This window comes from Pleurodeles waltl, chromosome 1_1, assembly GCF_031143425.1.
Source record: "Pleurodeles waltl isolate 20211129_DDA chromosome 1_1, aPleWal1.hap1.20221129, whole genome shotgun sequence".
NCBI lineage: Eukaryota > Metazoa > Chordata > Amphibia > Caudata > Salamandridae > Pleurodeles > Pleurodeles waltl.
In genome coordinates, this window is record NC_090436.1 from 419686985 (window position 1) to 419697899 (window position 10915).

Sequence of the window (10915 nt, forward strand, 5' to 3'; positions counted from 1 at the left end):
GTCGTCTCTCCAGTGTGACAGACTTTTGACGGATTGAGATCCTTGCTAGACCTTAGTCCATTCGGAGTTCCTCCGGATACTGTCATAGGGAGCCTGAAATTATTGACACCGCAGACTCCAAATACGGTTGTGCAACAGACACCACATGCCCAGGCCAGCAACATTCCGTTGCAAGGTTTTGTCGAAGCCAAGTTATCGAAGCCCAGTCAGAGTATTCCAGATCCAGACAATTCAGGAAACAAACCGAGACCAGCCGCTCTTCTTTAGATTACTTTTAATAAGAACTAATAAGACACAATAAGAAATACGTGTACACGGAGACTTGAGCGAGCAAAATCTAGCTCGAACAGTCTGCCCAAAGAAGTAATGCATGATCTTTTATAGCATTAAACCGCAGACATTTGAATACATTTTCATTGGTTCTTGATAATGTCGTATGATTAAATGTTTCTATATAGCACACGTGATGTTCCATATAAGGGTTAGAATCATGAACAGGAAGCTTGCACAATGTCCTCTGAATCAAATGTCTTGTGATACATCTATATGTGGAGAAAGAGGAACCATAAGTGTATACGTTAGTACTTTTAGCAGTGAGGATTTCGCAAGCTAGCATGCGGTGGTGTCTCATGATGGCCATCAGTTTAGCAAGCCTTGCAACATAATGCGTTTCAAGCACAATAGACATTTCTTCAAGGCCTAGTTAATTCAACATTTTAATGTGTTCAACAGAAACAGGCCTGTATTTTCATTGTGTATCACAGGGTCTACTAGGTCCAAATGGATCCCGGAGAACGTGATTCCACATTCCGCCCTCTGATACCCAATGAAAACACTCATTGACCGTTTAATCATCCTGATGGACAGGTGTCATTTCAATATCATCATTTTCCCTGGTCTCATCCTCATGCCTTCTCTTATGATGGTGCTCAGTGTCCTTATGACACATTTTCTTCATTAACATGTTCAAACAGGAAGGACACACCCTTATCAACACACATAATGTTATAAATCCTACTATTCCCACCACCAGTACTTCTATCAGCCAGGATCCCCAACCACGGAACCATGCTGCGATGTCCTTTAGTATTCCTCCTATTTCCGTCACATCCGTCACATCCCTTGCTCCTTCTTCTACCACCTCTATTTTCCCTATTGCCATCCTCACATTCCCACTGTTGTCTGGTATTAAAACACAGCATTCCTGATGGATCACGTTACATACACCACCGGCTCTTGCTAAAATGATGTCTAATGCAAGTCTGTTCTGTATTACAACAGCTCTTAGGTCTGTAAGTTCTTCAGTAATGTTACCTAAAGCTGCTGCAGTAGAACTTGCTAATGTTTCTACCAATACTGCCAATCTGTGTATTTGATATTCTGAATGCGCTATTCCTAATGGCATCACAACTATTCCTTCCACTGCTATGAACCTATCCAACCAAGTAGGTGCCCTTCTTCTTCGTACCCTACCCGGTGCCTTTTATGTTGCATTGGTCAAATTTGTTATATGCAACATTCGGGGTAGTACGAATGCCAGGTAGCAGGAGCCCTGCCACCCTGCAGGCAGTCTAAAATATGCAGATGTCCCGCATACTATGTATATTCCCCTTGGAGCTGAGAGACCTATAGTCAAACCTTCTGGGCCCTTCCGTATGTTATCCAAATCAGAGTATTTGGAGCAGGTGCTTTCTCCTACTTTTATGCTGCTCTTATTATGGTTGGGGAGGTGTATGTTAGGGCATTTCATTACTGGTGTAACCATTCGACACACCTTATCATAAAATGTATTTGGTCTTGGGATGCTGCCTTTGAGGTATCGAAAACACCATGACCCCTTCTTCTCCTTATGTATCGAAAGGGATATTTGTGATATATCTATGTTCTTCTCCCCCTGTACATAACCCTCATCTCTTCCTATGTTAAATGCTTCCAGTAGCTCTGCTGTTGTGTCATTTCTTTTGTAGTCCAGGCTCAAAGTTGTATTGCAAATACTATGTCCCACATCAATTCCGTGTTCGCTAGTGTTTGCGTTACCTCTTGAGCATTTGAAACACCATGGTGCCTTTATTTCTGTATCTATGGCCAGGCATGGTATTCGTTGTTCTGAGCCATGATCCCTTTCAGTGTAACCCTTCCCTCTTTCTGTTGTAAATGCATTCAATACATTCTCTTCTTCTTTTTTTTTAAATTCTAATCTCCTACACTTCTTTCTTCTCCTTCTATCTTCTTCCTTCAATTTATTTGACACTCTTTCTACCAATTTTCCTTGCATATCACCTACATAAGGTTCATCTTCCAAACCATACTCATCCCTTTTTCTCCTCATTTCTCCTTTGTTTATATTTTCTCTTATTCTCTCCTTTTTTTTTTTCCTTTTCCCTGTACTCATTCCTTTTAAATTTCCCCCTAACATATTATCTAATATGTTACGTGCCACGAATTCTGTGAGGGGCATTTAAGTGTAATTTCTTTTCTCCTGGCTAGTGGTCGGTAGGTGGGTACCTATATAACAATCAGACACATTTGCTAGTTCTTTGTACATTGATACCATTTGCACAAATGTATTGTCCTTATAATCTTCTCCATCTTCTTTCCATTTTGTATATTTCACCCATTTTGTTTTATCCTCCACCCTCTCATGTTATTTTGAGATATTGTTGTTCTCACCACCTGTTGTTCTTTCACCTTGGCCATTTTTGGGGATGTAGTGTTCCTGGTCGAGCCATGGAATGTGTATGTCGTCTTTATATACTTATCAGGATTGTTGTTATTACTATAGCTGCTACTGGGGTGAGTAATGCTGTGACCACCACAGGCCACTTCTTCTGCTCCTTTTTCTTATGTTGTAATCTTAAATCCATGTCGCCTTATAGGGTGTGGTCAGATGTGGCTAGCACTTGAAACCAGTTCTATTGGTATGTAACCTTTGGTACCTCCTTATTGCTGTAGGAGTGCCACACGAGTAGTCTATTCCGTCTGTATATTTTCGGGGCGACGTTGAATGCTATTTGACACTTGTAGTTATGCAGAGTATAAAGGGATGAATCCCAGTGTCCAGTTCTAAGGGAGTTGGGTGCGATAGTCCACTGACCAGAGGGATGGCCCTTTTGTCCTATTTTTGCTGTATTCCTAATTGGAAGAGGCACCTCCCAATGGGGCTACAAACCGCACTGATCCTAGTGACCAGCCGCTTCCGTAGGACTGGGATCTGTACCTCTTGGCGCAAATTTTTCTAGCGGACTTTTAGTATTCTGTTCATTTATATCCTGATGTCTTTAATACTTAAGTGGCCTTGCTTGACTCTCCGACTCCTGTGGAGAGTAGCACGAGCAGTTCTGAAAGAATATCCTGGTGTCTTGAGGACCCGCTTGCACCCTCCGACTCCTGTGGGGTTGCAGCACGAGCAGTCCAAGAACAATGCTCTGGTGTACTGGGGAACCCGCTTACACTCTCCGACTCCTGTGGGAGTGTAGCACGAGCAGTTCCGTCAGTGTTGACTGGTGGCGCTTGTCGAACGAAGGTTGTACCGCTGTGGTGAAGGTGGCATTACTCTCATTGGCAACTTTGTTGGCGACTGGTCGTCCTTTGGTCCAGCGGCCTTCTTGGTGTGTGAGGTATGGACCCAGGATGTGATGCCCTCACACTTGACTGCTGTGGCTGTTGTCAACAGGACTTGGTATGGTCCCCTCCACCGTAGTTGAAGGCAGTGACGTCTGGTGTGGCCTTTACCCACACCCAGTCTACAGGATGCAGTTGTGTTCCGGTGGTGTACCTTCTTGGTGTAATAGCTGTGGATCCAGGAGGTCATTCCCTCCTACTTTTCAGGAGACCCAAGCCCAATCTCCCTGTTGGAGATCATGTCCAGGTAGTGCTGTCCAGCCAGGAAGGGCCTGCAGCACCTAATGCTGAAGGTAAGGCAAACTGCTGTCAAAATGTCCTATCAGATAATAACTTCTCAGCACCAGACATGTTCATAGGCCAGTCAAACAGTATCTCAGTCGGTGCTCACTTTGACAACTTTGTCAAGGGTGCCTTTCTTGACCAATGAAGCAAGCGGTATTGCATCAATCTAGAACCGCTCAGCAGATGCACAAAATCTTATAAAGGGACATATCTGACTTGTTTATGGGGTAACTAGCACACTCTTAAACTCAAATAAACACTAAAAAATAAATAACAATTACACTCAGTAACAGTGGAATATTCACACAAACTATTTCACCAAACAAATGGTGATCCAAAGGTCAGGAGAAAACACATGTTACACTGGTATACAGCAAGTATAATTTTTTAACATAGCATTGTATCCTATTATTCTATTTCAACACCCTGAATATCTGCATCAATACTGGAAGGGTTGGGACTTTGCAGGCATCACTGCCATCAGAAGTCACTTCCCCTTTCTCGTACAAGTGTGATGTTCTGAAATGCTGATGTTCCTTTAAGATATTATATTTATTTTATTTATTTATATTTGGCACCCTCATCATCAGAGGTATATTACTCATAGCTGTATTGCAGTACTACATAGCACATCCTAAGGTAGTAATAACTCTATCCTAATATAGGTATTTTCAATACCCAAAACCAGTTTTTGAGAATATTTAGTTGCAATCTACCAACACATGAAGGCAATCCATTTCACTGCGCTCATTTAAGATGTACCACGGAAGACTCCCATTAATTATGAAAACATAAAACGTAACATAGACAGACGGATACAGAAACCACATCTTCTCGTCCATGTTCTGAAACCTAGGGAAAAACATGGATAGAAAAATACTCCTACGTAGATACATACATCCTGCGTCCAGGGTGTATATAAAAAAAAAATCCTATTCCACTCAGCTGTACATTTATTTTACATTTCTACTTGGAACGTCATGGTAACATATCGCAACAATCCGTGGCTTTGCCCTTGGAGTCATGCCCAGAGTCTGTGGTTTTCAGAAATGGGGAAGGTAATCTTAACTGCTACAATTTAATAAAGGGACGGGACCTGGCAGATAAATGCACAAAATAAAATACCATAAAAATAAAACACATTTGTGACAAATGTGCTGCATTTATACCCATTCATTGCCCTTTTGACACCCTTGTTGCACTCACATGACTTCAACATACTACATGTACTGCAGATGTTTAAACATCCACTTGTGTTATTTTCTTTTAGCCTCTCATTAAGTGAAATAGATAAGTCACTAACACGTCATGTGTAATAATTATTACTGCACTAATGTGTTTATTTTAAATATCAATACACCTTAGTAGAAGTTTGTTATCACTTCATTAACTCACTCTACACCCCAACAATAACCCACATTTTTATATATCTCTTATTTACTTATATTATTTACAATTCATCACATTTAACACTTCTTTTAATTTCTATATCTCTTCTTTCATTGAACATGACTAAATTATTAGTATGTACTCTATAGAGCTATGAAGAAATACACAACCAGGGGTATGGAACTACAAATAAAAGCAAAATTTTGTTATTCCTTGCTTTCAAAATACCTTCACAAACAATGTAACTAGGAAAGAAACATTCTGCTAAACTACCATGATGTTTTAGGTGTCATTTCTTTGAAGCATCATTTAGTAAAATGTGCGGATGCATGGTGGTATTTCCAACATTTATATTCATAACAGGAAAAATCAATGTAACCTTTTCATCAAAGTTACACATTGCCATAGTAGTTCCTGGCATGAACAAAACTACTTTGTGCCAAAACTACTTTGTGCCAATATTCTTCGTATGGAAGAGCAGAATGGTGTCACTACCACTGAAGCCAGCCAATAAACAGAGAGACAGAATTCAAATAACAAAAGATCTGTGATAACCAGTTTATGGCAGAATTCTCAAAGAAAATCACAAAGTACACCCATGGTATCTGTTCCTGCATTAGTGCAAATTTACAGCTTTTATACATGAGCTAGCATTTAATGAGGCAGACCAGGAAATCGAACTCCTAGACAATATTTGTAAACACCATTTTAGCAGGAGGAAAATATGCATGTCTTTTTACAGGACAAGTAGACTGATGACACAAACTGTCCCATGGACAATTTAGACATTTTATAAAATTCCACACTCCTGACAACATATTGTTAACTGCTGCAAATGAATCCTCTGTTCCCTCCAGACTAAATTTGTTCACTGTAAGAATTTTGGCAACCTTTGCATGGGTCAAAATATTTTTAAATGTAATCCCTACACAAGAAAGTTCTAATTTGTTGTACACCTGTGGTTCCTAACCTTTTTACTCCTGGGGACCACCAGTGAAACGTTACTGGAAGCCAGGTACCCCCAAGCAATTTGCACAATTTAAATTTCAAACATGAAATCATTCTTTTTATATTGAAAAAATATGCAAAAATCTAAACATTTTATTGGAAATGTTGGTGCTGCATCTTGGCGACCAACTTTTCAATTTTTAACCATAAGTGCCTCTCTTCTCTCCCTATCCTTTTTGTCACATTTAATTAATTTTTATTATAGTATCTCTCATACCAGTGTAGGTGTTGGAGCACTTTACAGCACTTTAAAATGAAAGACTGGGAAAAAACAGCTTTCTAATTTGTGCTATGCAGTTGGCATGCAGCTCCTTAATTGCAGTTCATAGCTCAATGTGCTAGATTACTATTATGAACTGTACAGTAACTAAAGAATCTCTGTGACAAAAGCAGTAACCCACTGTGCCATCCACTGCCACTGTCCAAAACTCTCATTCCTCCCCAGCAGGTACATTAATCACTGGAGTTATCTTGACGCTTTTATTTTTTTGCTGTACAATGCTCTTTGCAGTACTTTTAAAGCAAATAACAAGTAATTAAGTCTGAATTTTGTGTCTTATTACGTGTGATAACTTAACAATTAAACTTAAATTTTCTACAGTGTGTAAGCATGTTACAGCCATCCCTTGTCTACTTGCAAACCTTTCCCATACTCAGTGTAGTGTCAAATTATAGTGTAGTAATTGGAGTAGTGGCCACATATTTCAGGCCAGTGTATCGCCTTCTTACAATCCTCCCACCAATCTCATGGTACAATAATGCTAAACAATGTATCCAGATCCTTCCAAAACAGCCCTTCCCATGGCTATTATTCTGTTTAACTCTGTACATTTTTATGTACGTCGAGAGACTGTCTCTTGTGATCTCCAGCTGTGTGTTTGTATTGCTGAGCACCTCCTTCCACATCTTGATGTTATGGATTGTGTGATGTGCATACGTGGACATATCCCATAGTAAATTGTGTGATCCCTCTCGCCCCTTGCCAATACATTTTTCCATTTCATTTGATATCTGTTCGTACTTCTGTTCATTTTTTTCTAATTGCATTAGCCACTTCCTCTTTACCCTGGCTCTGGAATAACTGTCTAATTCTTTCACAAGGTCTCTTACGTTTTGCTTTTATTTTTCACTTCCTCATCCATCAAACGCCATTCCAGGGTGCGGCTTTCACGTTCCGTCTCTGCCTGCTGTTGTAGAGGCAGCTCAGAGTGTTTGGTCCCTGCTGTGGTGCCCTCACGCTGTAGTGTATTTCCCAAATGTCTTCAAACAAAATCGATATTTTGTTCCTGTGACTGTGCACTTGTCACAGGAAGAGAGCTTGACAAGCCCCTATTATCTCTCTTTTTTTTTTTTTTTTTTTTTTTTTTTTCGTCCTCCAATCTTCCCTGCCCTTGTCAGCCCCCCCACCATGTGGAGGAAACCATTCTTCAGTTCAGTTTATTTATTTCTCTTCTTTTTTTTTTTATTTATCCTCCACCTACAGGACAGCCCCACATTCAATGCACATCCCACATGCAACTAGCATGTAGGCAGCATTGTAAAGCACCACACATGTCCGCAAAGCTACAGAAACACTACTGTCACTTTCCTTGCAAAGTCAAAGTCTAAGTACAGTAGTCCCTATAGGCCTTCTTTCGCCTCTATTTGGTACGCTGGACTGTCCTTGGCGCTATGTTGATGTGTCTCTAGTTTGCCTTTACTAAGAGGGTTCCTCGTGACTGTCTTACCCTAGCCTTTTGTTACATAACACGAAGACAATTACAATCGTTCCAGAAAACAGTAGGATGTCGGTGTATTTTTTTTCTTATTACACCGCTCATACCCCATGACACAGAAGGGGTAACAATGGGTATATTCACACACGCAGCCTCTCTTTGCCAGCCGCAATTATTGATTAGTAAAAGCAGGAAGCAAGCCGGTCTGCATCCATGCCACAATTTCAGCCAGCCATGTCCACCTTAGCTCACAAAAAGTTTGAAATCAGACAGTACCCAAGGTGCTAGTGATGGCGTCCACACTGGCGTCCTTTGGGGTGAATCAAGAGATGACAGAATAGTCAGGAGGGACAGGGTGCGGCTGTATGATATTGGAAGCTGGACCAGATCCTTGGCCAGTGACACACAGATAATGCAATAGCGGTGAACAAGTCAAGCAACCACATGTGACGGCAGAACCATAGACAAGGGTCACAGTACAATTAGCCCTGTGGGGTGATCCTACTCCCAACCCTTGTATCAATATGTAGTGAGTGCAGGGGGGGTGTTTGTACTGTGTGATGTTTGCAGATTAAATCAGTCAATTGTCATAAAAATCTGTATTATGTCGCCCATGAGTCCACCCACCTAGTCTTAAATTTTCTAAAAATTCTTATCCTAAATCGCAAATGCATGAAGTCAAAATAAATTACAGTACACCACCTTGTTGTCAACCCTTCCTTCATCAATCAAAAACCACTTTCGCACACACACGTATTTATATCTCAAAAACCACTTTCAGACACACACACGTATTTATACCTCAAAAACCACTTTTGCACACACATGGATTTATACCTCAAAAACCACTTTCGCACACACACAGATTTATAACTCAAAAACCACTTTCGCACACACACGGATTTATACCTCAAAAACCACTTTTACACACACATGGATTTATACCTCAAAAACCACTTTTGCACACACACGGATTTATACCTCAAAAACCACTTTTACACACACATTGATTTATACCTCAAAAACCACTTCTACAGTTTACACCATTTCACATGAGTAGCCGATAGTTCAATATGCCATAAGCATTGTTCAAAGAGCTGCAATATTACAGGAAACAGATAACATAACAATTTTTTAACACAACAAACAGAGCCTGCCTGCTCCACTGGAATGAACCACAATCATCCAGTTACTGGAATGAAACACTATCACTCCTATAAACACAAGGAAGCTGAAATCACATGCCAGTTCCTCTTAAATGTACACATAGAACCTGGAACGGACTACTACCATCCCATATCTGGGCAACGCCCTTTTACAACACCCTCTCTGACCAGAGTTATCCGCCCCAGCCCCTCCGGCTGGGGACCTCAAACAGCGACTCGCACTGTGTTCTGAAGCAACACCGCTAGTTGCCTCTATTCCTCTGACTTCTTTTTTTTTTTAACAGTAACAAGCTACATGAAATACAGGAAGCTATTCTAAGTATACAGCTGCAGCGCAGGGAGGAAGGAAATGGTGTAATACAATGGAAGAACCAAATTAACACAGAATGCTAGCAGCCGGCGGACAGCTATAGTTAACTATCTGAATGTTTTCACGAGGTGCATTATCGGAGCCCGCAACAGAGGACAACAGAGGAAGAAATGCCCTTGGCATGCCACCGGAGACAGAGAAATAAAAAGATGTCATTACAAAAAGCTGGCTAAGGGGTACGGCAAATAGAAATATTAAGCATAAATGCATAACCACTCTATGCATGAAACATATTAACGAAACACCCCAGTTACCTCCCTGTTTCGCAATATTTACACCGGAAAAACAGTAGAGCAAACAGCGAGAGCAGGACCACGAAGCAGCAATAGATACTCACGACAGCTCCAGACTCCGTCGCAGGAGGGGCCCTGTCCAATGGGTCAGCTGTCGCCCCAACCGAAACAGGAGCCGGGCTGAAGGAAACTATTCGCTGAACGAGACCGCAATTCTTCCATTCTCCACCAAATGTCGAAGCCAAGTTATCGAAGCCCAGTCAGAGTATTCCAGATCCAGACAATTCAGGAAACAAACCGAGACCAGCCGCTCTTCTTTAGATTACTTTTAATAAGAACTAATAAGACACAATAAGAAATACGTGTACACGGAGACTTGAGCGAGCAAAATCTAGCTCGAACAGTCTGCCCAAAGAAGTAATGCATGATCTTTTATAGCATTAAACCGCAGACATTTGAATACATTTTCATTGGTTCTTGATAATGTCGTATGATTAAATGTTTCTATATAGCACACGTGATGTTCCATATAAGGGTTAGAATCATGAACAGGAAGCTTGCACAATGTCCTCTGAATCAAATGTCTTGTGATACATCTATATGTGGAGAAAGAGGAACCATAAGTGTATACGTTAGTACTTTTAGCAGTGAGGATTTCGCAAGCTAGCATGCGGTGGTGTCTCATGATGGCCATCAGTTTAGCAAGCCTTGCAACATAATGCGTTTCAAGCACAATAGACATTTCTTCAAGGCCTAGTTAATTCAACATTTTAATGTGTTCAACAGAAACAGGCCTGTATTTTCATTGTGTATCACAGGGTCTACTAGGTCCAAATGGATCCCGGAGAACGTGATTCCACAGTTTGACTGCACAACAATTGACTGAATGGTTAGACAAGTTGAATACCCTGCAGAGTGCTCCTAAGGGAGAGGAGTACTTGAACTACACAGGACTAGGAATGGAAGCGGGTGAGCTCATTGAGGGAACTGCGGATGTGAACAGATCAGAGTCCTACACGGAAGCAGAGTTGAGATGTCTGTGCCCGAAAAGTACGAGGGAAGTGAGCAATGTGCACCAGAAGTTAGCAGACTTGGCAGAGAAGTACGGCATAAAGATAAAGAAAACAA

The 10915-nt window shown here is 41.0% G+C and overlaps 1 long non-coding RNA gene across 1 annotated transcript; it reads right to left on the reverse strand.

The window, feature by feature from the left end:
- Nucleotides 1-259: 259 nt before the first annotated feature.
- Nucleotides 260-10641, reverse strand: LOC138284785 (uncharacterized). The gene is made up of 2 exons (XR_011201459.1): nucleotides 9000-10641; nucleotides 260-8927 (listed from the first exon to the last, which is right to left on the reverse strand). It is a non-coding gene; the product is annotated as an uncharacterized lncRNA (long non-coding RNA).
- Nucleotides 10642-10915: the final 274 nt, after the last annotated feature.